Genomic DNA, 25,486 nt, shown 5'->3' with positions numbered 1-25,486 from the left:
ACCTTACATGGCAAAAGAGACTTTGCAGATGTAATTAAGGATCTTGAGATCAGAGTATTATCTAGTGGGCCCAATATAAGCAAAAGGGTTCTTATAAGAGGGAGGTAAAAAGGTCCGAGTCAGGAAAGGAGATGCAATGATAACCAGAGGTTGGAATGATGCTTTCTGAAGATGGAGGAAGGGACCATGAGCCAAGGAATGCAGGTAGCCTCTAGATGTTGGGAATAGCGAAGAAACAAATTCCTCCCTGGAGCCTCCAGAAGGAACACAGCCTTGCCAACACCTTGATTTTAGCCATGAGACCCATATTTCTGATTTCCAGAACTGGAAGATAATAAATTTGTGTTATTTTAAGCCTCTAAGTTTATGGTAATTTGTTACAGCAACAATAGGAAATTAATGCAATTAGCATATGTGGGATTTTTTCCTGTACTACATTATTGGCTTCTTCCAGGCAGGGACTGTCTTATACATCTTTGCACATCTTTGTACACATTTAAAAAATATCTCTTAATGATCACATTAATCTATTATTTATTAACCACATCAATTGTTCATTCGTCACCTCCCCCCCTGCTGTGGGCTTCTCCCACTGGAACAGCCTTGGGAGGAAACATTTCCTAGAGGAAAGGACATTTTCCCTGGAGCATCGGCATCATTCCATCCCTCAAATGGAGGCTTTTGAAATATTTTTATAATAAGATAAAACATGATTATTTTATGCGATATAATTCACATCTATCGTGAGGAAATGTTATGGAACGTCAAGGAAATGTCAAGTCATTTTGGCCTCCACTTCTGGCCACCTGATAAGGTTTGAGAACTGGCCAAAAATACAAGACTAAGCTTCTGTGGCTTGTGTGCAAAGCCATTCAGTCTGGCCCGTCCCCCTCGAAACTCCTCAGTGGCCTTTGCCTGCCATGAAGCTTCTGCTCTCGGCCTGCCTGATGCTGGGATTTCCTCGACATCAAGATGGTTCCAAGCTAAAGAATCTTAGCAAATGTTTTCCCTCCAGCCTAGAGAGACTTTTCCAGCTCTGCCCAGCCCTGCTCTGTCTAGAAGATTCACCTCAATTGCCATATTCCCCAGGAAATGTCCTCCTGCACACAGAGATAAGTGGACGGTGGCTCCAAGTGGAGGCTGAGAAAGTTTACAATTTGAGTCTCATGGTCTCCATGCCATGCTGTTTTCCTGACGAGAGGCAAGGGGGCCCAGGCAGAGCTGTTCCCTCCTGCTGGGGAAAGCACTGAGCAGAGCGTAAGGTTGTGGCTTCTCCGTGTTGCCCCAGCCACACCAGGCCAGCTATATAACTTGTGAGGCTCAACACAAAGTGGAAGTGTGGCACTCCAGCTGGGGGAGGGGAAGAATGGAAAGATTATCTCCCCTTCCCACGGGGCTGTCACCCCAACCCATGGTGGAGGACACCCCTCCAAAAGATGTAACCTCAGCACCTGGACATGTTTGGTACCTGGATCAGAGGTAGAAGCCATGCTGCTGCCAACCAAGGATGGGGACAGTCACTACCATGCCCCAGCCTGGACACTGTGGGGTGCAGGCCCATTCCACGCCAGGGGTTAGGGCAGGAAGGGCGAGGCTGAACCTAGCCCAGGGCACTAGGAAGCAGGAAGCCAAGAAGGTGACGGAGGGTGGGGCCATGTGTGTGCTGAAGCTCCAAGACCTTGGCATGAACTCCACTGTCTTATCAGACTTCGCCTATAAAACACAGATTCAAGGATAATATTAATATTATTAAGAATTTCAAAATAGTCACTGCAGAGCATTAAACCCCAATCATAAGTCTCCCTTCTGAGCACAGGGCCCTCTGTGACTGCACTGGTCATACACATCCAGGAAGCCAGCCCTGGAGCCCACTCTGCTCTGGAGACCTGCTTCCTGCAGCTGTGGCCCTGCCCAATCATCAGAATGGCAGCTGGGGGCCAGGGCCAGGCTCCTCCCCAGCAGTGCTCAGGGTAGTCTCCAGGAGGGCTTGTCCAGCACACTCTGGGCAGCCAGCATTTCCCTGGGCCATACTGGCCCAAGAGAACAACCAGGAAGTCTGGGACCCTGAGAGAAATACTTCTCTTATCCCCTGCCCCCTCTGACCAATTCCACCCCATCCCACATGCCAGCTCACCGAGCTGCAACCCCTGCACCTAAAGAAATCTCCACTGAGCTGCTGCCCATGCCAGCAGGCACTTTACCCCGATGGAAAAACTGGGGTTCAGAGACTCGAGGCCACAAACTGGAGAGAGGCTGAGCTGGGCCACACTCTGGAGCTGTTGGACCTGAAAAGCTGCGCTCATAACGTTCCCTTCCCCCTTTCTGTGTTTGCAAGGCCACAGCCCAGCTTCCTTCCTTGCTGGGCTGCTGTTGCTGCTGCTATTTTTCCCCTTGCCATGTGTAGCCGTTCACAAAATTTACGTTAATTATTCGGGAGAAAAATGAGCATGTGCTTCTGAATAGCTAATACATCTCCACGTGCATTAAGAAAGTGATGTGCTTTCTTTTAAGGCAGGTAGCAGTCCTGGGCCCACTGCTTAGACTTGGCCTATCTTTGGTTTGTAGCTACATTTTCCCCCTTTGTTCTTTTGGTATGTTTCCATGTATATTTTGACGGCCAGTTGGTAATGTCTGCCTCTGGGCACGCAGACCAGCATGGAGCCGCCCCAACACTGCCTCCACCTCACTCAAGCCTTCCCCATCCTGCTCATGGACACCCTGATCCAAGCTGATGGGAGGGTCAGCTGAACCCAGAGCTCCAGGAAGCACAAACTCCTTATCTATTTCCTCCCAGCCATTGCTTTGTCTTAAAATAGGAATACAACATTAATATGTTTTACAGGTCAACATGCTTTATGCATTAAATAAATGTTACAGAATGCATTGACAGAGGCTACAGATACTGCAGCAGCTGGTAGGAGCAGGGATGCAGGAGCCGGATCATCTGGGTTCAAACCCTGGCTGCTCTGCACCTATTAGCTGTGGGCCCTTGGGCCACTTACCCACTCTGGGCCTCAGTGTCCTCATCTGTAAAATGGGGGTAAGAGCAGTAATGACCTCATAGAGTTGTCTTGCGGTCTAAATGGTTAAGACTAGTCAAGCTATTAAATAGGGCCTGGCACGGGTAAGTGCTATACAAGTATTTGTTAAATAAATGACGCTTTCCTCTCTCCCTTCTGAGTTCTGGACCAAATGAGAAAGAGGCTGGAGATCCAGATATCAGCTTCAAGGCTGAATTTGGGAAGAAGGCTTGACTCACAGCCACTCTCGTATACCCCAGTAAAAATTAAATTTGTCCCCGGCCCCAGGTTTACCAGGCACTGTCCTGTAAGCTCTCTGTTTCCTCCTCACCCCCCACGAAGGCTAGTGACCAGAGGACAGAGTAGGCCAAAAAGAGACGGAGGGGGTGGAACTGAGCATGCTCATTGCTGACTCCCAGGCCACAGCTCCGATCAGACAGGCCAATCCTCCCAAAAGAGGGCACGGGAGAGGCCAGAGCTGTCCGGCCCTTCTCCCAAACCTAGGCGTGGAGAGCAGGGGACAGTGGGGGAGCGTTTCTGTCTACCAAGGACTACTAATGGTTGTCATTCAGCAAACACCTGCTGTGAACCTTCTGCGTCTTATTGCTCTCTCCTCACAACAATCTTACAAGGAAGCATCACTACGCTATGTTTCCGATAAAGCCACTGGGACTCACAAAAGTTAGGTGACTTGTCCAAGGGCACACACTAGGAAGCAGCAGAGCTAAGATGAAACTGTCTGGGGTTCTGAAGCATGTGCTCTCTCTCCACCACCTAACTCTGGTTCCACTTGAATAAAGTGCTAGTTAACTCTGGTTCTGGGAAGAGAACGCAGAATTTGGTAACAGGCAGTGAGTACTGTCCCTTTTCTTTGGGAGAGAATAAGCGTTAGGCATTGACACTTTGTCACAGACTCACAGACACAATGTGGGAGGTGGTAGTGTACAGCTACTCTCTTCTCTTACAGGTGTCTAAGCACTGGCTGCGGAGGGAGCATCCTCACAGGAGACACAGGGTCCCCACCATTGAGTCCTGCAGGTCCAGGGTGCCAGGAACCTTCTGCCTCTGAGACCCAGACACACTATGACAGTCACTGTCCTAAGGGAAGGACAGGAAGAGCAGGAGCAAAGAGTAAGGACCTCTGAGATCTGTTGGGAAGACATGGTGACTTGCCAGGTGGACAAGCTCAGAGAGGGCACATCAAACAACAGGATCAGCATGCAGAAGGGCAAGAGCCATGAGAGAAAGAATTGGTTGTGGTTATTCGTTATTCTGTATTATTTACAACAACAGAAATGGACTCTGGCTGACTTTAACACAAAAGGAATGTATTGGGAAGATATAGATTAGCTCTCACAGCCAAAGGAAGAAGCAAAGGACTAAAGCCTTGGAGATCCAGGTGGGTGCCATCTGCCTCCTGGGCCTGGCTTCTAGACTTTCCAGAAGGTGAGGGGGAGCCACCGAGAGTCTGAACGGGCTTTGTGCTCTTGGAGCAGGGCTCAGGGACAGCAAGAGGCCCGTGTGGGAAACGATTGTAATAATATCAGACAGAGGGAAGAAAGCCTGACTTGGGATGGCTTTGATAATGGAGGAAGGGGTGGATGAGAAATGATTGAGGAAGTAGAATGAACCAGGTAAGAGGTGGGAAGAAGGGGATCCGGGCAGACAGAGGAGCTGGGGGAGGGTCTGGGTAGGACACAGGTTCCGGGAGCAAGAGCAGCCTTATGGAAGGGGGTGGGGGGGTTCTGCCTGGGGTATACAGAACTTGACGTGCCAGTTGGAACCCTGGGGCTGGAACTCTGGGCAGAGGCATGGCCCAGGGTGCAGATCTGGGGTCATCAGTGCAGGATGACTGAGGAGCACAAGTGAGAATCGCCAGCAGGAACCCCAGAAGGAGGAGGAATAGCTGGACCTGAGGCCACATCCTCACCACCCCCAGCCTCCAAGGCCCAGACCCCTGCAGTGCCCACTGGGGTCTGCACAGGATTTCAGGCCCTGCTAGTGCCTAGTTAATTCTCCACAGACACTCAGGGCCTAAGTGACCTCAGCTGCTTTGCTTTTCCATGGCACCTGGCCTGGCACTCAGCACATAGTAGGTGCTCAGTGAATACTTACATCTGGACTTATCAATTGGAAGGAGACAGTGGATGCAGAAAGTGATCTCAGTATGCCAGGCCTCATATGTCTTCAGGGATGACCAGGAAGGCAGCATCTACAGCTGTGCCCACTCTCTGCCTCCCAACCCTTTAAGGCAAACAACTGTGTTTATTTGAACAAGAATCCTCAACTTGGCTTATCAGCAAATAGAAAGGGAATATGGGCTGACACATCCCTTCCAGCTCAAATCCTATGTTCTCTTCAGAAGTACAAACAAATCCACACATTTCAATACAGGCCACCCACTTGCACCAAAGCGGGTGGTTCCCCGGGTGCTGAGTACACAGGGTTCTGTCTGGGTTTGGATTGAAGTGTTGTCCCACAACCCCTCATTCACGAACACTTTGTGCCTGCTGTGATGCGACCTCAGCATCCTTTGTTCCAAATGCCCTTGTCAAGGGTGCCTCTGCCGGGCCTGCTTCTCGAAGACTGATTTGGGGCTCTGGTCCAATCTACATAGAATCTCAGTTGGTTTGTAACACCAAGTGCCTTGCAATTTTTCTGTCTTCAAAATCTGTAAGTCAGTCTGTTGGAGGTGGGAACATTTTCCTCAAGCACTGTTTTAAAACAGGCAAGATGATTTATTTATTGCACACCCACCACCAGCTTTGCACTCTATGTGAGAGCACGGCTTTGTCCTTGCCCTTGGAGAGCTGCCAGTGGGGACTGTTAATAGCCTGTCACATACTACATGTCACCCTTTTGTGAATTGGTAGTCGGCAGACCAGGAAAGTGAGGCTGAGGAAGGTGAAGCAGCTTGTGACTCCCAGGTCTGTGCTCTTTTCTCTGAGATGAAGGAGAACCCACGTGGACTTTGCACTGAGAACCAGATGGCTGCTGGCCCGTCGGGGCTGGCTGAGGTCCAGCTCTTTTCCTGTCCCTGAGGCATAGGTGGCATTTCCACCCTGCTGAGTCACCTGGGTTTTTTCCAGGTGGAGCTGGTAATTACCAACCATGGCTAACCCAGAGTTTCTTAGTGCCTGGTGGAGGCAGCTCTGGGCTGCAAATTTAGAAACAAGTCTCTATATATGGATCCTCAAAGCGCATTTATAGAACGTTCAGAGAGTCCTGGAAATCCTATTGGACGTGCTAGATGAATTACAAACTATGGAAAGGTATTAAAAGAATAATGACCACTAACATTTTTGCACTCCTGGGTCCAATCAACAAATATTTTAAGTGCCTTCTACTAGACAGGTGTCTGTGCCAGGGAGATGTACCATGAACAAGACACCAGCATATATTGTTTACTACTCATAACAATCCCATGAGGCAGATATCATAATGATCTCCATTGTAAACACCGAGAAACTCAATTTTAGAGAGCTCAAGTCCTTTGTTTCTTGTCCTAGGGAGTTTACAGGTTAGGCAAGTCAAGAAATACAAAGCAGAATCAAAGGGCCAAAGAAAACACACTGTATACATAACTGGGAGCAATGAGTCATCAGGGAAACTTTCATTCAGTCATTCAACAAACACTGGATTCAGCACGAGGTAATCTCTGTTCTTAGCTGGGTTCTGCCCAGAACTTTTGTGTTTCCCACGTGTCTCTATGCTAATTTGCTGAATGCCACCAGTCATTTACCTTGCTGTGTTACCTTACTAAGTTTCCAACTTAGTATGTTTATGCTGGTTACAAACTCTATTGACACAGATGTTGTAGGAATAACTAGATACCATCTGCAGAGTGTTATGGTTTTTAGGGGAATTGGGTGCCAGGAATAAATAGGTATAAATAATACAGAGATGAGAACAATCCTTGCTTTCAGGCACACCCAGGATGGAGGCAAGTGTGGGGAGGGGGCGAGAGAATGATCAGAGAATAATTAAAACACAGGATGCTACAGCTATGCATGGGGCCCTTTAGGAGCATAGAGGACAGCATTGAATCCAGACTGGGGAACCTGAGCTGGGGCCTCCTGGAGGAAGTGACAACTGAGCTAAGTTGAGAACGGATGAGGCGGACTGGCCAAGCCAAGAAATGGGTCGAGGGCCTTTGCTGCAGCGGGGACAGCTTGAGCAGAGACAGGGAGGCTGGGAAGGGTGGCAAATGACTTCCACGAGTAAAGCTGAGAGTTGTGAGTGGGGTGAGGGAAGAGGAGGCTAGAGCAGTGGGTGGAGGCCAGATTTAGAAGGGCCATGGGCGCCAGGTGAGTGGGCGTTGGCACACACGTGGGCTGCTGCTGAATGAAGGTTGAGTCTGCTCCAGCCTGGCCATGGGAGCCTGGGAACAGGACAGAGGGACCCAAGCTAAGGAGCAGTCCCTGATTATTCTAGGTCTGCCTACAAAAAGCTATACGGACCCTGGATTCAGCACAACGTAATCACCATTCTTAGTTAGATTCTGCCCAGAACTCCTGCACCCACACACTTCTGGTGTTAATTTGCTGAATGCCACAAGTGAGTCACTTATCTTGCCTCAGTCTCCCGCTTTGGGTGACCACACCGGTTACCAACCCTGTTGACAAGGATGTTGTGAGAACAATGAGATGCCATCTGCAGAGTGTTAGAGTTTTCAGAGGAGTGGGTGCAGGCCTTTCCTCTGTAATTTATTTGTAGCTCCAGTGCTTGTGAACTCCTCCCAAGGCTGCTGCTGAAGCATATGCAATGCCTGTGCGTTGTCACATGCATTAATTATCCGGTGAAGGTTATAAACTACCACTTGCTTTCGCTAGATAACTTTAAAGAAAAGGGCTTTATCACCGTCACAGTTAAATGCAATGGCGTAAAGCTGGAGAAGATGAAAAGGAAAACAGCCCAAGCTAAAGAATAAATGACATTTCAGAAAAAGCAGAAGTAGAGACGAAGCCCAGTTGTAATTTAAAATGACAACATGTCAGAGGACAAAATTGCTGGCTTCTGGGTTGTTTCGTGTTAGAAACAGGCAGGCGCACACCAAGCCAGACAAGAGATCCAATGGCAAGGAGCAAAAACAGGATGATAGAGCTATGCATGGGGCCCTTTAGGAGCAAAAAGTTTGACCCTGGGCAGTGTCTTAACCTCTCTGTGCCTCAGTCTTCTCATCTATAAAATGAGATAACAAGAACATCTAATGTGAAAGTGAGGATGAGAGAATATGAACTCACATGTCTGGTATCCAATCCTGATCATTAAGATTCATGGCAGAGGAAACAGAAAGTAAGCATAGAATTACTAAGTGCTTAGAATGAATTTCATTTTGTTGGACTAAAATGGAGCTGTTTTAAATGTCCCTGTCTTATTTGTTTCCAAATCCTGACTATGTCATCTCATCAAATGAGATAGCACGTAGACAGACAGTAGTGTGTATGTTAATATTTACCAACAGGCTTTGGGTGGGGAGGACCCTGATTTGTGGTGTTTGCCAATTTTCATCATGTGAATATTTCCACCATGACCAGTTTCAAGCTATTGATGTGACGTTGCTGAATGCAGAGTTGGGAAAAGATTCATGGTGGCTCATCATTACATAGTATTTCATTACATTGTAGATACAATAGACAACAGCGTAGATAATAGTAGTATGTAGTTAAATAACTCAGAAGTGATGAGTTGTAAATATTTATAACCTTTGTTTTTAATAGAACTTAGCGATAAGTTTCTATAATTTTTAATAGTGGCTGTGTTTAACAGTCAGCTCTCCCGAGTCAGCAGAGCTGCTCCAACACGTCACTGTGTGCACCGCACCTGGTGTGGAGCCTGGTACGCAGCGAGAGTTCAATATCTGTTCATCTGTCTTCTCCAGCTCTCACATTGTCCCCCTGACTGTTCCCCGGCTTAGTGGAACTAAAAGTATGGAAATGTCTAGAGAGGTGAGAGGGAAAGAGAGAAGAGGGGAAAAAGATGGTGGGAGAGAATGCAAGAGGAGCTGCAGGAAGATGGAGCACAAGCTGGGTCTGGAAGGTTCTGGAGCCTTCAGAGATGGAGAATTTCTGTAAGAGGAATCAAAGTGTGGATCCAGGGGGGATGTTGGTCTTTTGTGGGTGCCCTATACCAGTCCTCTTCCCACGGCATGAGACTCCCAGGGAGTGGACAGGACTCCACCTCCCACCAGAGAAACTCTCCCCCTAGGTCCCCCTGCTCTCTCCCCCTGGCACCTGGGGCATAGTCCTGTGAGCTCAGGCAACCAATTGGATGTAGCTATCTGGGAGCTTAAATTGTGAGCAGTGATGGGAAGGTAAGATCTGTGTAAGAATCGATTCCTGGTGGTATATGGCAGGGCAGTGGGTTCTTCTCTAACCATTTCTCCTGGCTCACCCCAGAAGGCCTGGGCTCCTGCCCAGCATCCTGCTTCCTCAGCTTCCCTCTGGCTCACTGAGCCCCCTGGCATTCTTCTGTGGCAGATCCTCCAGGTGCCTCTTTGATGTTATTCTCCTCAGTTTTTTTTTTTCAGATTTGCGATTTGTGTACTAAAAGACTTCATTTCCCAACTTCCCTTGAAGCTGAAGTGGTCATATGAATAGGTATCTGCTGAAGGAATGTATACAGAGGTATTAGGTGGAACTTTCAGGAAAGTGTGCCATTTGGCCTCTCCTTCTTCCTCCTTCCTGCTTCATGGAATGTGGAAGTAAAGGCTGGAACTCTAGCAGCTATCCTAGACCGTGAGATGATCTTGAGGATGTATGGTGGGGCAGAATGTATAAAACACAGAAAGAGCCTGGGGGCTCTGATGAATTTATGGAGTCTCCATATCAATTTTCTTCTTTCTAACTCTGGACTTGGTTTACATAGCAGAATAAACCTCTGTGTGTTTTCTCTATTGCAGTAGGCACTCTGTTCATCACAGCTGAAACTAATTCTATAGATACACCTTCCAGTAAAACTACTTTTGGCTCAACACCACCAGGGTTGGTTTCTATGGCTCATAGCCTCATGAAGTCACATTCCCATTTCTCTCTCCCACAGTCTCAAGCCCCACATTCAGGCCCACAGTTTCTTGTCTGCCTTGCATTCCTCCCGAGAGGACATGTCATCTCCCATGTGCCTCTGCCTGTGCTGTGCCCTCTGCCAGGATGTCCTTCCCTGACCTTGTCTGCTTTTAAGACTGGATGCAAACATCACCTCTGTGACAACATAGCTTGGATGGCTCTGTGTTATAATTACCTACTTACTTGTCTGCTCCCCGCCAGACGGTGAACAACCTGGTGTTTAGCATGCTGTGCGGCACGTCCTAAGAGCTCAGCGCATGTGGTTTGAATAAGGGAATGAACACCATAGACATGGGAGGTGATTTCAAGCTTTGTAACTAGATCCATCAATCTCTTCCCACAGGCCTGCTGCCTACCTGGCTCTTTGCATGCGTGGAGGAGATTTCTGTGCGTCATCTGGGCTAATTTCCTGCCATGAGGCAGCGCTGCCCCTGATCCATGCCAAACACAGGCCTGATTTTGAATGGATGATGCCCGACTTGAAGGTGTTTTGGACATGAGCAATGTCCCTAAAAGCAACAGAAGAAAGTAGTAATGGATCATGACCCAAAGCAAAATAAAATAAGTATCTGTGAGTCCATACTGATAAAAATGATTGAATAAATTAACAAATGAGGGAGAAAAGACAAATCTCCCATGCAGAACTCCAAATTATTTATGTAGGTACTCTGCCCTCAAGGGGGGAGAGCATGACTCTTCATTCTTTATGCGCAGCTGCATGTAGTGACTTCCTCCCAGAGTGTACCGTTGGGAACGGGAGGTGGGGAGGGAAATTTTATGTTGGAGAAACCCGACAGATACTACTTCAGTTGGGTGATCAAGGTCAACAGCAACAGTCACAATTCATGTTGGCAGTGTGTGTCCTTGATATGATGTGATGACGATGGCACTTCACTTCTGCGGTCTTCCTCCCAATAACCTCCAACTCCAGTTTTTTCATGGGAAAAACATCAGACAAATTCCAATAGTGGGTCATCCTACAAAAATACTTAACCAGTACTCCTCAAAACTTAATCAAAAAACAAAGAAATTCTGCTGGGCTTGGTAGTGTGTGCCTGTAGTCCTACCTACTTGGGAGGCTGAGCTGGGAGGATCACTTGAGGAGTTTGAGGCTGCAGTGAGCTATGATGATGCCACTGCATTCCAGCCTGGGCAACAAAGTGAAGTGAGACCCTATCAAAAAAAAAAAACCAAAAAACAAAAAAACTGCTCCTTTACTACAGGCAGTTTGAGAAGCATTGCTCTAGATCACTGAGAATTAGTACAAGTTAAGATTATGACTGAAATAGAAAATACAAAAATGAAGCTCAGAAAAAGAAAAAACAAAGCTGAGAAGAAAAAAAATGAGAACTCTTCTAAGTGGCAGTCTGTTTAAATTTTAAAAACTGGAAACAATGAAAGTGTGTAGCCTTCTATTGAACATGTCTCCCACAATATCTGCAAAGAGGACATTGCTTTAATGAGCAGCTAATACTGACCCAAGCAATGAAATGATGAAGAAAGTGAATTTTATCAATTCCATTACTGGAACAGGTCTGACTGTTCCTGCATTGTCTTTGCTAAACGAAGATGTGCTGACAGTTCACAGCAGGTTGGATGCGCAGGGGTCTCACCTGTACCCTTCCTGTTGGCTCCGGGGCAGGTATGAAGCTGCACAGCTGGCCGGGAGGCAAAGGAACCCAGCAACGGAGAACATGATTTCAGAGCCAAATAAGTTGGGTTTGAATCCTGGTTCCACCAGGTACCTGCTGAGTAGACCTGAGCTGGGTAACCATCACCTTTTGGCCTCAGTTTACCCATCTGTAAAATGTGCTTAGTAATAGTTATCTAAGGTGGTTGTGAAAATTAAATGAGACAAGGAATGATTTGGGGCAGAATTCCCCAGAAAAGGTGGACCTTTTCTTCTCTAAAGGCTGATGCAGGGACAGGAGCAGGTATAAATATGTGGTAGCTCTGGATGAATTGTGATTAGAGCCCTAGCTGCAAGTTCCAGACCAATGAAGTATCTCAGCTTAGGAGTGGGTGGGGATTCCTGGTCTGGACCTGCTGAGCCTTGTAGAATGGAGGGTTTCCCTTCGTGCGCTACGTGTTTGTATTTTCAGGGATGGGGTGGGCAGCAGGGGCTTGGGGGTGGGCATGGGACACAGGCCAGGGAGAAACATCCCTGGGACAGACCCCCACAGGTGAGGTCCTACTGTAGGTAGCTCAGCCTCCAGGTAAGGCCTGCTCACTTCCACTCAGGGAGAACTTGAGGGGTGGGGCTGGGTGGAGGTGGGAACTGGAAGAGGCCTATTAGTGCCCCCTGTGGCAGAAGGCCCTGAAACACCCTGGTGGGGCACAGTGAGGGAGCTCTGTGTGAGAAGGAGGGGTGGGAGCATCCCGCTTCAGCTGGGCATGCTCCTCACCTGAGGCCAATTGTTGCCATGTCCCGACGGGAGAGGGGCACCCACTGCAGGCTCTGCTGGCACCGCTGCTGGGTGTGACTCCTGCCTCCATCTCTATGTCCCTACATTAAATTTCTGTGGAAAGTGAAATTTCAAACTTGTAGTAAGACCTGCATAAACAGTCTAGTTATCCTGTGAGCCCAGAATCTTCCTGAATATGATCACAGATGTGTTTTTCTGTCTCTTGGGCAAGTTGCACATTGTGGTTGTGCAACTTGGTGGTTGTGGCAACAGCCTGGGAAGGCAGGGCCCACCTCATCTTTATACAGGATGGAATCTGAAGAAGGGAATCTGTTTCCAGGTCCCTTCCTCCCACTGCCCCTGCTCTGGCCTTGCTTTCCCTTGGGGCATCCTCGGCCTGTCTGCATTCTGCTCTTCCCCCTCTCCCCATTTTACAGATGAGGAAGTTGAGACTTGGAGAGATTGAGCAGCTTGCTTAGGGCACCTGGGTTGTCACGTGGGGGAGCTGGGATTGGAACCCAGGTCTATGGGACTCCCTTTTCCATTCCACTGCCCCCTGCTCCCTCCTCTCTGACCAGTCTCCAGATTTTTAACGCTTGAGGGCCAGCATCTCTGTGGGATGTGACAGGCCCCTAGCTCCAAGGGGCACATCTTACTAGACTGAAAGGTGCCCTAGACACCTGTCTCCTGGGCCTCACTTTCTTTCATTCCAGTTTCTCCAGATGGATCTGCAGGCTGGTCACTGCCATGATGTGGTACAGTCTTCTGGGTGACATCAGCTTCCACACCCCCATTACTGTGCATCCACCCCCTGGCTGGATATACGTGTTTCTACTTCCCAGTCATGAGTGAGCCCCTGCTGGGAGGGAGCCCTTAGCAGACCAGGGAGGCAGGGGGCTTTTCAAGGGGGAACTGCTCCGAGGGCTTGGTCCAGCTGCTCTGCCAACATATAGGAAGCCCTTCCTGAAAGCTTCCCATGCAAGGTCAGTGCTCAGCCCATCTGGTGCAGTGCAGGAAGGGGAGAAGTCAACTGGTGTTCTCTGCTTTGTTTTTCATATAGGGTTTGAGTGACTGTGCTGGGGAGAGGAAGGAGCACAGCCTTTGCAGGTGGACAGAGGCAGCCTTGAATTCCAGCCGCGCTATCTGACTCATTGCTCCTTTTTTTCTGAGCCATAGTTTTCTTATCTATAAAATGGGGGTGATGATAATAGTGTCTACAAAGCAAAGTTGCTATTAGAGATGGTGTACACAAAGTCTGACCCACAGGTACCCAGTAAAAGTCAGCCTTCCTTGACACTGTTCTGGTGGTCCTTTGAATATCCCATCATCATCCAGATTATTAGTAATCCATAAAATAATGTTATAGCTAATCAATTATACATATGCCAAGCACTCTTTTATGAGGATGGTTTATTTCCTCCTCACAACTTGATTTTATGTAGATCTTTTATAAGCTCCACTTTACAGGTGAGAAATTCAGGCTCAGAGAGGTTATACAATCTGCCCAGGGTCTGACAGCCGGTGAATGGCTGAACTTGTTGTGCCTGGGTCTGTGCCAACATTTGTCTGACTCCTAAGCCTGAGCTCTTAGGCACCATAAAGTATGTCCAAGAGGTAAGGTAAGACAAACCATTGTTTCCTGTTTGTCTCCCTTTTCTCCTGTTTGTATCCGTTTGCCCTTCTCATTTGCATCACTTCTTCCTGCCCTTTCCCAATTTTCTTCTTTTATTAAGAAGGAAGAATAATCAAAGCTCCCCTTCAAGAACATCACTGTCAAATGTATCATGGCAGAGTACAGGAAACCAAATGTATCAGTCATCTACTGTTGTGTAACTACCCCCAAACCTACAGGCTTAAAACCACATGTATTTTATTTGCTCGCAATTCTTTGTTTTGGCAGTTTGGGCTGGATTCAGCTGGGCAGTTCTTCCACGGGTCTCTCCAGGTCTCATGTAGCTACATTTGGCTGAATGCTTGGCTGGGTGGTCTAGTGTAGCCTCACTCACATGTCTATCGGTTGACACTTGTTGGCAAGGGTGCCTCAGTGCTCTTCTACATGGCCTTCTCATGAGGCTAGGTTGGGCGGAAGAGGGTGAAAATGAAAGCTGCATGGTTTGAGACCAAGGCTCAGAATTTGTACATTGTCATTTGTGACACCTTCTTTTGGTCGAAGCAAGTTACGAGATCCATCCACATTCAAGGGGTGAATAACTAGATTCTACCTCTTCTTGGGAGGAGCATCAAAGAATTGGTGGCCATTCTTAGTCTACCACACTAACTGCAACCCCTTCCCCCAAAGATAACCTTAATGCAATCCCTTTTGTCCTCTCACTCCCCTCCTCCATCTTCATCTCCCATGCTCTCTTTTAAATAATAATCTCTCACTACACATCACCCAAAGCTTCATTCATTCACTCAACAGATTATTTATTGTGTGCTGGGGACCCATTAGTGAACAAAATAAAGTCCATGTTCTAATGAATCTAATATTCTAGTGGAGAGAGCAGACAATCAAGAAATAAACAAGAACGTAGTGTTGGGCTGTGGTGAACAATAGGTGCTTTGGATAACAGAGTAAGGGGTGGGAGTGTGTGTGGGAGGATGGCAGGGCAGTGGGTGGTTCCTATTATATACAGGGTGGTCAGCTGACATCAATGAGGTGACATTTAAGAAGAGGCTTGAACAAAATGAGGGAGCAAGAAGTTCCAGAAGAGCAAGTAGCAAGTGCAAAGGCCCTGAGGCTGATGTTGAAAGACACAATTTTGTATGTAGTAAAAAACAATGATCGAAAAGCCCCCAAAACTCAACTTTAGTACATTTAATTAAAGAATAAAAAGAAAACATTTAAATCTGGTAACACCTAAGCAAAAGCATTTTATTTTACCTGATTCTGTTATAATGAGAGTCAAATTATAGCTCCTGATAACGTAATGACTCGTGTCACCTCTGAGCTTCAGGGTGTTCACCTTTCAGAAGGACTGTGCGTCTGTCCTGCCTCCTGGCTTGTGGTCAGCATCAAAATGACATCATAAAAATAAAAGTTGCTCTGCTTCTGGTTTCATTTCCTACCTCAAGGTTGCCTGAATGATTTTAAAGAACACAAATCGGTTATCACTTCCGGCTTAAAATCCTCCAAAGGATCCAAGAATAAACTGCACACACCTAAGCAAGGCCCCTCGACATCCGCATTTTTCAATCGTTCCAACCTCACCTTTTGCCATTTCTTTCAACCCCACCCACAACACGTTCCAGTCATAACCAATCAGCTCCTCTTCCTAACTGGCTCCCATCTCAAAAGCCCTTCTTCTGGCAATTCCCAGCTGGGGCGCAGGATCCTTCCCTCTTTTCTCTAACCGGAGAAGGCCTTCTCCCGTCTCAAGACTTAGGGGACAACGACTGGGCACTAATATTAGTGACCCCAGGTCGGTTCCTTGGTGGCATTTATTTAGATAATCTGTTTCAGACCGTCTTCCAAGATCACATCACAGCCCAGCCCAGCATCAGCCACGATGCCAACAGAAGAATTTCTGAGCCTCAGTTTCTTTATCTGCAAAAAGGGCCCAAGAACACCTCATTAGGGTAGGTGCGACGCCTGGAGACCGCTCAGGCAAGGCGCGGAGCACACAACGGGCACCGACGGCGGGGGTTCCAACTCTGCGGCCCGGCTGTAGGGATGCCGAGGGAGGTCCTCCAGAGGGGCCACGTTTGGGATTTGGCGGCAGGGAAGGGCTTTCTAGAAGTCCGTCCAATCCTGCCGGCCGAGAGTCCTGCCAGTGAGACCGCCAGGACGTCCGTTCGGCTGGGCGACCCCCACCACCGTCCAGCCCCCGGCTTTCCCCCGCCAGCCGCCACGCCCGCGCGCAGCCTCCGGCCACCCCGAAACTCTGGCCCTGCAGCCCCAGAGCGGACTTTGGGAGCGGAGCCTGGCGGCGTGCTGGGCATGCGCAGATCGCGGCGCGCATGCCTGGTCCTCCCGGGAGGCGGAAGCTCGGGACTGAGGTGCAGCCGGGCCTAAGCAGCCGAGTGGGGGCGCGCGCCTCAGCCGGCTGCCGCGCACGCGCGCGGGCCCGCGCCGACTCAGCACGGCCCCGAGGGCGCGAGCCCGCCGCCGCCCGGCCGGGACCGCTGTGCGCCCGCGGCGTGAGGTGTGGGAGGGCGCGCGGACGCCGTAGCCCGGCGCCGCCCCGTCGTCGTCTGCCTTCGCCTCACGGCGCCGAGCCGCGTTCCGAGTGAGTGCGGGGCGCGGGCCGGGGGCTGGGCGGGCGGCGGGCCGACTCTTTCTCCGAATTGGTCGTGGGCAGGGCCGCGGCCCCGAGGGCGGAGGGGCAGAGCGGGGCCCGACCAGCCAGTCCTGGCGGCGGATGCGGCGGAGACCGGCCCCTCCCGCGCCCCCGGACCGCCGACGGTGGCTCCGGGAAGATGGGGAGGCCAGGGGATGGAAGGAGGTTGGGGGGCGCCCGAGGAGGCCGAGAGGCTCTGGGAGGCTAGGGGGCTGTGGGAGGTCAGGCGCGCCAGAGGAGGCCCGGGGGTTCGGGGTGGGGGGGGCGCTGGGTGGCTAGGGGGTTCGGGAAGACAGGGAGGCTGGGGTACGTGGGAAGGCCGGGGTGGGGGGCTCGAAGAGGTCGGAGTGTTTTGGGGGCGCACAGGGAGGTGGGACGGAGAGACGGGGACGGGGGGACATTGCGAGTCCGGGGGACGTGAGGAGGCTGGGGGGGGCGTCAGAGGAGGCCGAGGGCTCGGGGGACGCGCGGGGCGGACGGAGGCGCGGGGAGACGGGAGAGGCCGGGGGGCGCGGGAAGGACGGGCCAGCCTCCTCCGGAGCGGACCGAAAGCCTGAAAAACAAAAGGGGAGAGGAAGGAGGAGGAAGAGGGAATTCGCGGGGACGCCAGGAGGGATCGGCCGGACGCGAAACAGAGGTTCGCGGCGGCCCCGGCTTCCCTCCCGGGGCGCGGCCCCACGGGCAGAGAAGGGTGGTGAGCTCCGAGGGGTCTGCGGGTGGCCTAGCTTCGAGCCCACTGCGTCCCCGAAAGCAAACCGCTCAAGTTTGATGGAGTCTTGTGGTTTTCTTCGCTATAGCCCTAGAGCCCTCACTTGAGTCATTGTGCTGCACAAGTTTCCTCTTCTTCCCCGCCCCCAGCCCCCAACTCTGCTGCGGTGGCTTAGGTGGGACTATTTGCGGGATTTCTCTCCGGGTTCCTTTTGTAATTCTTTCTCAGAAGAAGGTGTGTGTGTGTGTGTGTTTAATTGGTTTCATTTAATTGCAGGATTTTGTAGCTAAATGCACTGAGGGTAAAGTTTTTTTTTTTTCTTTTTTTTGAGCCATTTCAACAGTGTCTCATTCTTGCATAGTTAGTCTGCAGCTGGGTTTTTGGCAGTGAGACTAAGATAATAGTAATATTGTAGTAATTATGGGAACTGGTTGAAATACGTTTAAGCTGAAGGGAGTGCAAGAGTTTGGGGATTTGTATTTAAGACTTGACCATCACTGGGATTTTTACTTAGAATGTAAACATTTTCATGGTTGGAAAAACAAGCCATTGCTATTTTAAATGAAAATACCAGAGCCGCAACCTTAATATTTATTTGTAAAACGGTAATGAAAATAGTCTCCTCTTCGAAAGAGAATTGAGCACTCTGATTAGTCGTCCTGTGTTTGAAAACCTCTAAAAATTGGGACGCAGATGTGTGAATGAAGTCATTAAAAGATACATAAAAATATTCAACTTCTTTTGAGATAATATTTTCATCCAGTTGTACTATTGACTTAATTCAAAAAACACGGCGATGTTCAAACAGGAAACTTATAAAGGACGTTTGTTTTCCAGTATTTTATGGCTTTAATTGTTTTATATTTGTTTCTATACTTAGTGGGGAAAAACTAGCTGAACCTACCATCTCTTTTGAACACTTTAGTTTACTAAATGCTGCAGAAGTATCAAGATCAGTATTACATTTTCCTCTAAAGAATTTCTTTCAGGTCACTATCAAATAATCCAGTTTAATAATGAACACAGGCAAAGATTATTTAAAACACGTGTTCCCTTTTAAAGGCGCCCACAGTCACATAAGACAGTATAGACGGACACTGATTAGAAGGACCTATACATCTGATTGAGAGGTGATAGATACATCAAGAAGCAAATACTTGGATAAATAAAGACATTGAATTCAAACTTAGTTTTTACAGAATTCAGGGGCAAATTCCCTGGAGGACATAGGACTTAAAAAGCCTCTTTTGAGGCTGGCAGCCCATAGAAAGTGAATAATTATTAAATTTGGAGTGGAGTTCTATAAATGCAGCAGTGAAGATCATTAGAATGTTTTTTAACTAAAATACTTTTTAATTAAAATTCTTTATGAAAAACCCCATGCCTATTGTTGGAAATTACATAACTTACCCCTCAATCCTCAAAACCATGTTCTCCAGTTAGATAACTTTTCTTGCCAAGAAGTTGGAGAAATTGTCTAAATATAATAAGAAAATCCTATTGTTGAAAGTAGCCTCTTAAAAAAATATTGATTAGCTCATGGGGAAGAAATTATATTCTATAATTGGTAAAAAATAATTTTGAAAATGACTGTCCTTTCTTGGATACTGATTTGATTTAGAGAGGTAGGGTCTTAGTTCACATCTCTAAAGATTTTTGGAAAAATTTTCTACTCTATTTTGTGGTGTCATAATTTTTCTAAAATAATTAAAATTGTCTTAAGGGTTACAAAAGATGCAATTCAAATTGTTATACAATATGTAAGTCTTTAAGTTTTGAAGTTACACATTTTCAGTTAGATACATCCTAAACTGACCTAGATTTAGACCTGGATCAATTCTTGTTTTAAACTGCAATAACAAAGTTCTGTTTTTAAAACCACATTTGTGAAGTGAATTATTTTTGCTAGTAAAATCTGAGAACAATTTAGTTTCTGTAGCACAGGCATATCTTGGAGATATTGTGGGTCTGGTTCCAGAATACCTCAACAAAGCGAATAATCACAGTAAAGCAAGTCACACGAATGTGTTTCCCGGTGCATATGAAAGTTATGTTTACACTATAGTGTATTAAGTGTGCCAGTAACATGTTAAGAAAAACAATGTACATCCTTAATTTAAAAATACTTTATTGCTGAAAAATGCAAACTATCATCTGAGCCTTCAGCAAGTTGTAATCTTTCTGCTGTTGGAAAGTCTTGCCTCAGTGTCGATGGCTGCTGACTGACCGAGGTAGTGGTTGCTGAAGGTTGGGGTGGTTGTGGCAATTTCTTAAAATAAGATAACAATGAAGTTTGCTTTATCTGTCAACTCCCTTCCATGAAAGATTTCTCTGTAGTGTGGTATGCTAATTGATAGCATTTTACCCGGAGTAGAACTTTCAAAAAATTGAAGTCAATCCTCCCAAACCCTGCTGCTGCTTTATCAACTTAAGTTTATGTAATATTCTAAATCCTCTGTGGTCATTTCAACATTGCTCACAGGATCTTTAGTAGGAATAGATTCCATCTCAAGAAACCACTTTCTTTGCTCACCCATGAGAAACAACTCCTCATGTGTTCAAATTTGATCATGAGATTGCAGCAATTCAGTCGCATCTTCAGGCTCCACTTCTAGTTTTCTTGCTCTTCCCAACACATGTGCAGTGACTTACACCACCGAAGTCTTGAGCCCCTTAAAGTTATCCATGAGGGTTGGAATCAATCTCTTTCGAACTCCCGTTAATGTTAGTATTTTGAACTCCTCCCATGAATCATGAATGTTAATGGCATCTAGAATGATAAATCCTTTCCAGAAGGTTTTCAATGTACTTTGCCCAGATCCGTCAGAGGAATCATCATCTGTAGCCTTATGAAACGTATTTCTTAAGAATAAGACTTGAAAGTCAGAATTAGTCCTTGATCCCTGGGCTGCTGCGGAATGGATGTTAGCAGGCATGAAAACATTCATTTCCTTGTACATCACATCTCTGTCAGAGCTCTTGTGTGAACAGGTGTATTGTCAGTGAGCAGTAATCTTTTGAAAGGAATCTTTTTCTGAGCAGTAGGTCTCAACAGTGGGCTTAAAATATTGAGTAAACTGTACTGAAAACATATGTGCTGTCATCCAGGCTTTGTTGTTCCATTTCTGTAGTACAGGCAGAGTAGATTTAGCATCATTCTTAAGGACCCTGGGATTTTTGGAATGGTAGATGAGCATTGGCTTCAGCTGCATTATCCCCTAACAGGAGTCTGTCCTTTGAAGCTTTGAAGCCAAGCATTGACTTCACTTCTCTAGTCATGAAAGTCCTAGATGGCATTTTGTTCCAGAAGAAGGCTGTTTCATTTACATTGAAAATGTGTTGTTAGCATAGCCACCTTTATCAGTGATCTAAGCTACATCTTCTGGATAACTTGTTACAGCTTCGTCATCAGCACTTGCTGCTTCACCTTGCACTTTTGTGTTATGGAGATGGCTTCTTTCCTTTAACCTCATGAAGCAACCTCTGCTAGTTTCTAGCTTTTCTTCTGCAGCTTCCTTACTTCTCTCAGCCTTCATAGAATTGAAGAGAGGCCTTGTTCTGGATTAGGCTGTGGCTTAAGGGAGTGTTGTGGCTAGTTTGATCTTCTTTCCGATCACTAAGACTTTCTCCATATCAGTAGCGAGGTTGTTTTGCTTTCTTACCATTTTTGTGTTCGCTGGAGTAGCACTTATATTTCCTTCAAGAACTTTTCCTTTGCATTGATAACTTGGCTGTTTGTGTAAGAGGCCTAGCTTTTGGCTTTTCTTGGCTTTCGACATGCCTTCTTCACTAAGCTTAATTATTTCTAGGTTTTGATTTAAAGTGAGAGAGGTAGGACTCTTCCTTTCTCTTGAACACTAAGAGGCCATTGTAGCATTATTAATTGGCCTAATTTCAAAATTGTTTTGTCTTGGGGAATAAGAATGCCCCAGGAGAGGGAGAGAAAGGGAGAACAAGTTCCTGATTGTTACAGCAGTCAGAACATACACAACATTTATTAAGTTTGCTGTGTTATATATGTGCGGTTCATGGTGCACCAAAACAGTTGTAACCTCAAAGATCACTGATTCCAGATCACTGTAACATATAATAATACTGGAAAAGTTTGAAATATTGCAAGAATTACCAAAATGTTACATAGAGACACAAAGTGAGCATATGATGTTGGAAAAATAGTCTTGATAGGCTTGCTTGAGGCAGGGTTGCCACAGACCTTCAGCTTGTAAAAAACGCACTGTGAAGAGAGCAATAAAGTGGAGCACAATAAAATGGGGTATGCCTATACTTTATTTTGCTTTAAGCTCTGGTTTAAGAACACATTTTCAGTCTGGGTGTGGTGGTGCACATCTGTAATCTCAGCTACTAGGGAGGCTGAGGTGGGAGGATTGCTTGAGTCCTGTAGTTCTGGGCTGTAGTGTGCTATGCCAATCAGATGTCTGCACTTCGTTTGGCATCAATATAGTAACCTCTCCCGAAGGGGGACCACTGGGTTGCTTAAGGAGGGGTGAACTGGCCCAGATTGGAAACAGAGCAGGTGAAAACTCCCCTGTTGATTATTAGTGGGATTGCACCTGTGACTAGCCACTGCACTCCAACCTGAGCAACACAGTGAGACCCTGTCTCTCAAAAACACATTTTTAGGCAGGGCGTGGTGGCTCACGCCTGTAATCCTAGCACTCTGGGAGGCTGAGGTAGGCGGATCCTTTAAGCTCAGGAGTTCAGAGACCAGCCTGAGCAAGAGCGAGACCCCGTCTCTACTAAAAAAATAGAAAGAAATTAGCTGGACAACTAAAAAATATATATAAAAATCAGCCAGGCATGGTGGTGCATGCCTGTAGTCCCAGCTACTCGGGAGGCTGAGGCAGGAGGATTGCTTGAGCCCAGGAGTTTGAGGTTGCTGTGAGCTAGGCTGACGCCATGGCACTCTAGCCCGGGGCAACAGAGTGAGACTCTGTCTCAAAAAAAAAAAAAACAAAACCAAAAAAACACATTTTTAAAATAATTTTATATATTTATTTAGAGGTGGTCTCACTCTGTTGCCCAGGCTGGAATGGAGTGGTGCGATCATAGCTCCCTGCAACCTCAGACTCCTGGGCTCAAGCAATCCTACTGCCTCAGCCTCTAAGGGTAGGGTTGTGGGGGACAACACATTCTCACTACCATTTCCTCTTACTTAAGTTTCTTAAGTAATTAGCAGTAAATTGCTGTGGGGGTCTTTGAGAATTTTTACTGATACCTGTATAAATTATTTAAAATGCAAGTTTTAAAATTTGGGCAAAGTAAATGACCTTACTTGGAACAATAGTAATATACTTCAGGAAGTTTATGAATGCATCTAAGCATCCAAATGTTGCTTATCAATCCTGAGACTGGAATGGAAAATGGTGAAAAGCAGTTTAAGCTCGTCCTTTGGTGCACTTGTGGCTTACTGATCTCATCAGACTACTTTGAGAAGTTATTTTTTGACCTTTCTTCTGTAAATTGCTCTTAATAGTGGATTATTTGAGCCTTTTCTTGCTTTTTCTCTCTATGGACATTTTGGGAAAGGTTAATTTCCTTTATTTCATTCCGTGACTACCAAAAGGCAGCCTAGTGCAAGAGAAATGACATTCGTGTCTACCAGTTTCTGGTGTCGATTTCTAGGAATTGTGCCAAATTTTATTCAGAACTGCTCAAATGTGTTTCTGATTATAAAGCGATAGAGGAACCCCCTCTGTCTGTATCTATAACAGTTTTTTTTTTAAGTGGATTCCATGATGGAAATAAAATTCAGGTAAGCATACATGTTTCAACTTTCAGTTTAAATGGAATTTTCAGCAATGCTGTTAATAACAGCCTGATTTGCATAAGCACTAATTAAATGGTTTATATACAAAAGTAGGAAATAGATGTTTCTGCCTTTATGGCACTATTTCCGCTCTTTAGCAGTTGGAAGCTTCAGAAAAGCACTAGTTGCATCACCACAAAGTTTACCTTTTTTTTTTTTTTTTTTTGAGACAGTGTCTTGCTCTGTTACGTAGGCTAGAGTGCATGCAGTGGTGTCATCATAGCTCACTGCAACCTCAAACTCCCAGGCTCAAGCAATACTCCTGCGTCAGCTTCCAGAATAGCTAGGTGTACAGGTCTATGGCACTACACCTGGCTAATTTTTCTATTATTTGTAGAGGTGAGGTCTCACTATGTTGCTCAGACTGGTTTTCAACCCCTGGCCTCAAGCAGTTCTCCCACCTTAGCCTCCCAAAGTGCTAGGATTATAGGCATGAGCCATTGTGCCCAGCTTTGCACGTTTACCTATTTTTAAGAACATGAAGGTGTTTCCTTACGAACTTTAATTAAGTTTTATCTATTTAATTAAAACATCCTAGCTAAATCTTACTGATATACGTTTCCATTTACTATAAACTCATTTTTCAGAAACAAATGACTAAAATCATGCATTTGAATTTTATCCAACAATAGGGGAAGAAGAATAACATTTACTGGGCACCCACGTGGGTACCATGTCTTATTGCTGTTATTGTCTTTTTATAGGTAAATTATGTCTGGGACAGCCTCTGTACTGTTTCATTTGTTACACACCATGTGCCAAACCTGAGCTGAGTGTTAGAATGCTTTATCTCCTTTATTCCTCAGGAGAACTGTTGAATTGTAGATCCTATTTATATCCTCATTTTATAGATGAAACGCTGGAAGTTTAGAATTAGAGTAGCTTGCCCAGGGTCACTCAGCTCACAAGTGGCGGATCCTGGGCAGCAAGCTCCTAATAGCATGTGGCCTCCTGGACTGGAAAAGTCACAGTAGTCTTAAAACTTAACCCAGTTTCCTGAAGTGGGAGTAAATAGTATGCAAGTATAAATTACCATGCCTGGAAAGTTTTAAGTAATGCCATTTTCTGTTCGAATCTGACACTTTGAGAACATGAAGTTCTGATCTGGCCAACATAGTATTAACAAGCATTTTAATGACTGTATCACAGTTGTTTAATTATTTTGTTTTTTAGTGTTAACCTGCTAGAATGTTTAATTATCTGAATCGATTGAAAATTAAATAAAAATATATAACACATAGAGCACTGGTCGATGCTTCTTATTTTCCGAAGGACATGCTTTAGTAACCTCCATGTTTACAGTTTTCCATTGGTGATTTTTCTTGGGATGGTAGTGTTTATGATGGCAACACAGTTCTGTAGGAAGCAAGGAAAAAATTGCATATTTCTCCTTACACAGGTTGAGCCCCTTGTGGCAAATCCTAGCATTTATAATCTGTAACAAATTGCTGCTCTGTAAATGTTTCTGAAATGAATATTCATTTTCACCAATTTAGAATTTTCCATCCTGCTTTTAAGACTTGACATACTCTCTACTACTCCATTATTTGGGGCCAGTGGATCAAAACCAAGGCTCAGAAGAACCAAAAAAGTCATGTTTGTGGATTGTTTATGCCTAGCATCTCTTTTCTGCCTCCATATTCTTTATTAAAATTCCTGAATTTTATGGTTTGGATTCTGCTGTGAACTGTAGATGCTTGTTGTGTCTACTTCTCTCTTGACCAAAGCACTATACCTTTGCTGGACTGATGAAAGGACTTCATGCTTTTATACGTTATGTATTTTTTAGAGATTGTGTGTTGTCTTGTGAGAATATAAGCTCCGTGAGGGCAGAAACTTGGTTTTATGCACTATTGAAATCCCAGTGTCTGACATAATAGTATTTATTGAGTAAGTCAATGAAAGAAAGAACCCAGGCACATTTATTATTGGAGAACTGTTTGTTGTGTCAATCAGCTGTCTATTGTTTTGTTTGCCTTGGTAAAGAATGTCATTTAAAAACCACATAGGAGACTGAATACCAGGGAAGAACTAGGATTATCTGTGTTTTCACCTTTGTCTCCTTTATTTTTAAATAACTACTGTCATAAAACCTGGGCCAGGAAAAAAATATTGCTCTGCCCCTTTACAGTTTTGAAATTTCCTTTTTTTCTAGAAGTCAGTCCTGTAGGAATTGATCTT

This window comes from Propithecus coquereli, unplaced genomic scaffold (genome assembly GCF_000956105.1).
Source record: "Propithecus coquereli isolate 6110/MARCELLA unplaced genomic scaffold, Pcoq_1.0 Scaffold28, whole genome shotgun sequence".
Lineage (NCBI taxonomy): Eukaryota > Metazoa > Chordata > Mammalia > Primates > Indriidae > Propithecus > Propithecus coquereli.
The sequence above is the reverse complement of the archived record's forward strand: the minus strand, read 5'-3'. Positions refer to the sequence as shown.